General features: G+C 39.2%; 1 protein-coding gene across 2 annotated transcripts in view; it reads right to left on the reverse strand.

Annotated features, from left to right (window-relative positions):
* The window catches only part of GDAP2 (ganglioside induced differentiation associated protein 2), a 62,551-nt gene that overhangs the window by 23,159 nt on the left and 32,263 nt on the right, over positions 1-7,129 (reverse strand). The window lies entirely within an intron of this gene.

The raw sequence follows: 7,129 nt of genomic DNA on the forward strand, positions 1-7,129 counted from the left end.
AATAAATTTCATATATAAATTAAAAAAAAAAAAAAAAAAAGAAGTTGAGGGCATATTATGCAGAATCTCAACCAATGTTGAGAAAATGTTAAACCAATGTTTATTATATAATAAACAAAGATGAGTCACTGAGAAAATGTGTCCATACTACATGATTTAAAATAACCCTTTATGATCAAGTGAAGACTATTCATATAAATGACAAAGACAGCAAGTGCTCAAATGAACACTTTTCAAATACTATTATTTTCCCTTACTAAACAACATGGCAGAGAAGGCCTAAAGCAATAGCAGTTATCCAAAACAGATGTACACTCACCCAACGATTTACCGAGTGCTTACAAAACGCTAGGTATTGAGAATGCTACAGTGAATAAACACTGTCAGTGCCCTCGAGTTTACTTTTCAGATGAAAAACAGGTAAGTGTTTTACATGTTACATGGGACCACAAAGGAACTAGGTAATTTTATGTGGGAAGTCTAGGTTTATTTTAATGATTGGCTAATCAAACCAGTTGCATTGAGAACCCACAGAGCAGATCCCAGGGATCTTGGCTTAGCTTGGCTTTAGCTAAAAGGACATGAAAGCTGGAAGAGACGTTAAAGATCTCAAAGCGGGGAAATGACTTGCAAGGTCGAGCTAGTCTTAGTCACCAATTATTGCTAGAGTTGAATTTGAAGTTTACTCATATCTCCAGAGTTCTGGAAAGGTCAGTACTTTTTCTACTATTTCATACTGTTTTGTTGTAATTCAAAGTGCCACTTATTTGCAAAAACAGCTTTCACAGCACTGAAATCATGAGAAGCAGCTCTGAAGAATCTAGGTTACATAGGGCAACATCCCACAACATGAGGAAAACTAAACCAGGAGAGGGAGACTTGTGTTCTAATCCTATCGCTTTCTGTGCAACCTTAGTAAGTAAAGCTGCTTCACCTCTATGGACCTGTTTCCTCATCCATAAAGTGGCGTTTACAGAGGACACCTTTCAGCTATAATGTACACTCACACAACTAAGGGTATTTAATAGGAAACCTATTACATATGAATTGTAATCAACAAGTGATATGTCTGCTAGTATCACAGACATTGAACTGCCTGTGAAAAACATACTTGGTATCACAAGATTCTACAGTTTAAATCTGGAAACTTACCCACCTACGCAAATTGAAAAGTGAAAGACAAAATAGCTTTCAACTCTGGCTTAAGACACAACTTGCAACTCAAGAAAAGAACTATGTTTATGGTCGTTCTCCCTTATCCCTATGTACTGTTCCAAAATTTTAGAGTCATTTCCTTGGTTATTCACATGAAATCCGCAAAGGTACTGTTTTCTAACTGTCTTACGGTTAAGTCCTCTCACTGCAAGACTGAACAGATCATAAGTGTCTCATGAGTTCCACAGGTCCGACCTGGCATAAAACATGTAACAGGAATTCAGTAAACGTCTGTTAATTTCTATACTCCATTCATGTATTCATTAGCTCACTTTTCAAAGGTGCAGGGCATACATGCAAATGTCTGCATCATAGTAGGGACTCTAAGCTTTGTTGAATGAAATAATAAACGTAAGTATTATTCAAGATATTTGGGGAGGCACTGGAGAATGATAATAAAAGGCACTTGGTTTCAAAGATTTTAAAGCTGAATATATGAGATAGACACATATTACAAAGAATAAACTTTGTAACAGGATGGAACGAAACAAGCAGTCCAACAGACGTCTAAAATTCTATCAATCAAGTGTGCTCAGAGGAGGACTGGCGGGGGTGCGGATAGTGGGAGTGGAGTGGAGGCAAGATCCAGACATGCAGAATTAACTGTTCTCTTCTTTGAACCACAAAGATTAGTACAAGGCTTCACCCACTTACTGCCAGTGTTTGCTTCTACTCAGACCACATGACAGAGAATATGGCTTATTTGTCTCCATATTTCCAGCCAATCCCTAGGGTAGCTCCTGATACTGAGTAACGATGTGTTCAATGAACTCTGAAAAAAATCTTTTTCGAATTGGAATTCAGGTGAACAAAAACAAAATTAATTAGCCTTGGTTCAAATCACTCTCATCACGGGTATACACATGGTTCTCTTTAAAAAACTGCTTATCTAATTACTTATGTTTAATGAAGTAATAAGTACTCCGAAACCTCCTGGCCAAAACAAAAGCAGGCACTCTCACAATAATCTACATGTAATCACACGGTCACTTCCCTCCAATTCTGGCCCCGGCCTCCTCTCAACGAGTGCACCCCACCCCCCATAACCAGTGCCTGGAATCACAGGTTCATCATTTTCTTGCTTTCCTTTTTATATCTTTTTTTTGTTCATTTGTATGTATTCTTAAGAAGTTTTTTGGAAAAAGCTTACCACTCTGTATGTAATCTCTTGGGTCTTGTTTGACCTACTGGACTGCTAAGATTCATCTGTATCATTGGGTGGCATTGTTCTTCATTCACCTTGATTACCATGTAAACTGTAGTTGTACTACATGAAAACGACGCTTTTTTTTCATCTACTCTCCTACTGGTGGGCGCCCGGACTGTTCCCAGGTTTGTGCTCCTGTGCACAGTGCTACGATCAACTTATTTTACATGTTTCCCGGTATATGTGTGCATGCTTTCTCTTGGGTAGCTACATAAGGGTTGAAGTGCTAGGTTACAGGTATATTCAGTTTTGGGAGGTAAGGCCAGACCCCTTTTCCAAAGGGTTGTACCTACTTGTGCTTCTACAAGCAATGGATACGACTTCCTGGGAACCCATGTCCTCAGCACGTGGTATTGGCAGATGTTTTAACTTTTGCCAGTCAGGTTTGAAAGGGTATCTCATTTCTCTGGTCACTAATGATGCTGAGAACCTACCTGTTCATATTTATTGGACATGCCTTCTGTGAGATGCCTGTTCATATTGTTTTTCTAGAGGGCCATTTGTTCTTTTCTCACTCACCTGTAGGAATTTTTTGTATATTCTTGATCCTAGTCATTTTCCAGTTATGTTTACCGTGAACACGCCCATTCTGTAACTTGTTTTTCACTTTAAGATTCACTGCTCCATCTGCCAGAACTCTTAATTTTAATACAGTCAAAACTATTTTTTCTTTTACAGTCAATTCCTTTTATATCTTGTCTAAGAAACCTGTCCTTTCTCCAAGGTATAAAAGACACTATCCTACAACTTCTTCCATGAGTTTTAATTAAAAAAAAAATTTAAGGCCTCAATCCATCTAAAATTGACTTTAGTCCATGGTGTGAATCCTGATATGGTATAAACTCTAAAATGTTGTTAACCTTGATCTGTGATTAACAGCTTGAGATCCTAGAATAGATTTTGGCTGGCAAAATCTATACGAGCATATTCATGGGGAGAAGGTTTATAGCTTACATGTGATTCTTTAAAGGCTTTATGATTCAAAAAGGTTTAGTTTCTAAGCCTGAGACGAATTCCAATGCAACAACTCAGGACTGCAATCTTCAGCTGGTTTCTTCTTCATTCTAACCAAGTCTCCTCCCTTCCCACTACGGATCATAGAAGTTTAATTTGATTATCTAGTCAACTTTCTTTTCCTTTAAACAAGAATTTGGAAGAAGGGAATAAAAGCAAAAGATGTTAGCTTTATCTCCTCAGCTAACATGTTTGTTTCCCTCAACTATTAAAAAAATATTTTAGGAGTGCCTGGGTGGCTCAGTCGGTTGAGCGTCCGACTTCAGCTCAGGTCATGATCTCGCGGCTGGTGAGTTGGAGCCCCGCGTCGGGCTCTGTGCTGGCAGCTTGGAGCCTGAAGCCTGCTTCATATTCTAAGTCTCCCTCTCTCTCTTCTCTGGCCCTCCCCTGCTCATGCTGTCTCTGTCTCTCAAAAATAAGCATTAAAAAAATTTCAAAACAATTTTAAAACTTCCATTATATCTCTTATAAACTGCACCTCATTTGTTGCTATAGTTTCTGCACTTTTTTTCAATAAAGACATACAATTTTTTACCCCAATCCAACAATCAAAACAAATGCTAAAAGGAAAGTATCAACTTAAAACAGTTTCTTGTTTTCTTAGAGCTTATTCCAGGTAAACGGATTTCTATTACCTGCTGGGTAAATTGCAATAATCACAGGTAAAGAGTCACACAAAATATGGCAACACAGCAGCGAAGGGAGCCACTACAGTGCTCTGAAGGCAGAAATACTGAGTGGACAGATTCTCAACAGGCTGCAATCAACTAAGGCTGGATGCCATCCTCACAAAGCTAACAGAAGGCAATTTCTTCCAGTTAATCAATTACCATCCACGTGCATAACCACAGGTTGAATGATGAAGAAAAGATACGCTAAATTATTCTTAAAAGACTAATGGCTAACATATTTGTGTGTAACCAATAGCCCAGGGAGAATGTTGGCTTTGGAATCAACATAAGCTTTCCTGACCTGATGGAACTGCCCCACGCTGGACTTGGTTAGGACCCCTGTCACATACTCATTGGACCCTGTAAGTTTAAATAAATTATTCATACAATACTTAGTTTAACATTTCTCTCCTCTGCAAGACCCGAAGCTCCATGAGGCTGATACTGTATCTGTCTCGCATGTCACTATTATGTTTTCAGCATGACACCTAGCACATTAGTAAGGGCTCAGAAAATACTTAACAGTGAAGGAGATGAAGTTTTTATTCCGGAAAATGACTTAAGAGTTGTTGGCAAATGGATCTTAAGCCAAGCGAGGAACACTAACGGAAAAAGAAAAAGTTACTGTAATATAATTTTAAGAGTTTTAAAGCTGTATTTTTGAAAAAGAATATCTAGGTTGCTTCCTAATTTTTGTAAGTAAGCCAACTTGTACCTTATGATATACCCAAATCACTGTCACAACTGGATAGAAGACCTAGAAATATTAGTAAAGAATTAGGCAACATGACTAATTTTTTCAGATGTTAAAAAGAATTACCACACAGAGGTAATGATGTGGCGAGGTAGTGCTGGGCAAACAATGATCTGACTCTATAAAGACAATCCATGGGACCTTAGTGTTGTTACTGATGGAAGAATTGAAAGCTTTCAAAAAGATATTGCTAACTAAAGACCTACTTCCTCAGAGATTAAAAAAAAAAAAAATCACTCGATCAACCCGATCAACCCACATAATGAACAGAAACCAGACCTGTTATGTGTAAATAAAGCCTTATTTAGACAAAATAAGAGAAATAAATAAACTGAGAAAAACCACAGCGTGAAATCTTAAAACATTCAGCATGTAGCAGAGTAAGCACTCAGTTATGTTATAACTCGTAGACAAGGAGTCATCAAATCTCAAACCTTTTGGTCTCAGGACCCTTTGATGTTTATGTCAGTTATCTCTACCAACATTTACCACGTTAGAAATAAAAACAGAAATGTTAAAAGTGATTATTTGTAAATCTAAAAACGACGAAAACCTTTACGTGAACATTAAGCGACTTTACACGACAAAAACTGTGTTTTGGGAGAAGGGTTAATACTCCTCGTTTTGGCAAATCTCTTTAGGTTCTGCTGGATTCTCACATCTGCTTCTGCATTTAATCTACTGCAATGTCACACAGTAAGTAGCCTCTGGGAAACTCCACTGAACGGTGGGAGGAGGAGGAGGACAAGGGCAAATAGTCTGAGTAGCATCACAAAACTGGTTTTGGTCTCTTGGGCTCCCTGAGAGGGTCTCTGGTTCCTTGCCCACCCTTCTGAGCCTTTGTTATTACTCCGAAGTATCCTGCAGCATAGCTATGAGACTCAACCTCATTTGTAATCATCACAGACGCTGGGCACTTAAATGGAAATCTGACAACGTTTTGATTCAGACGTAGCTTATCACTCAAGAGCACAGTGTGACAGAGGCACCTCACCCGCCCGTTTCTCAGTGCAGGCTTTGGGAGCCACAGGCCGTGTTTTGACTACACAGTCACAGCCTGACCGCTGCCCAGAACACACCCCAACACCTGAAGACCATGTGGCTCACTCATGAATTTTAAAACAGAGGGACTACCTTAATTATCTCTGGCTACTTCAATATCTAGAATGTTATCTTGTACAGTGTAAATATTCAACATTTTCTGAACTGAATGGAAACTATCAACTGTGCAACAAATGTGCATCTCAAGATCAAGGCCCTCTACCAACAAGGACAGTGCTTTCCATGCTGTATTCACATTCCTTCTGAGAAGCTATCCCTTTGCCGAGGACTCCTTTCCAGAAAGGAGTGAAGAGCTTTTAATGCTGACTTGAACTAGTCACTGAACTAATCATTAAGTGAAACAAATCTCATTAAAGAGAGAAAGAGACACACACAGACAAGTATCCAGTCCAAACACAAACTTCAAAATTTCCAGATTATCCATACTACTCATGGAGAAATGAAAAAGGTATGAGGGGTGCACGTGTGTGTAGAAGAGAAAGACAGAGAACAGGTTGACTGATTTGAGAAAAGTGGCTGCAATGCAGTTCTTTGAATATGAATACAAAAAATCTCTAGTCCTTTGCCAACGTGTCTGAAGTTGGTTTGTGTAAGTGGGCTGAAGAAGGTGGCGGAGAAGGGAGATGTGCCGTACTCGCCACTCGGAAGGCTCTTTCTCAGTGAGCTGTGACTCTGGGCGAGCCAGTCTTGGGGATCATTTACCCTCTAGAAAGGGGTCAGACTACATCAGTGATTTAGGACGCAGAAGAATCACTTATGAAACTTTAGAAACTTTCCACAGAGGTTCTGATGCAGGAAGTTTGGTGTGGGGCATACACATTTTTAGTAAGCAGCCCGGGTGATGATAATGCTTACAGACCATGTGTTCCACTTTGGAAAACTGTATCAGACGATTACCAACATTCCTTTTGACTATGGGTATTCATTCACGAGAAACCACAAACCAGTGGTTCTTGAAGTGTGGTCCACAGTCTTGACGCTTTTCAGGGGGTTTCCAAAGTCAAAACCGTTCTCATCATCATACTGAAACATCATTTGCCTCTTTCACTGTGTTCACATTTGCACCCATGGCGGAAAAACAACTGTTAAGTCAAACTACTGGTGCCTTATGATGAACCATGGTGGAGGCCCCAGATTGTACTAGCAGTCACTATGCTCTTCTGTTGCCAAAATTCCCAGAGAACCAAAAAAAAAAAAAAAAAAAAA

The sequence above is a fragment of the Herpailurus yagouaroundi genome, unplaced genomic scaffold (genome assembly GCF_014898765.1).
Source record: "Herpailurus yagouaroundi ecotype Mexico unplaced genomic scaffold, PumYag 77, whole genome shotgun sequence".
In the NCBI taxonomy this organism is placed as follows: Eukaryota; Metazoa; Chordata; class Mammalia; order Carnivora; family Felidae; genus Herpailurus; species Herpailurus yagouaroundi.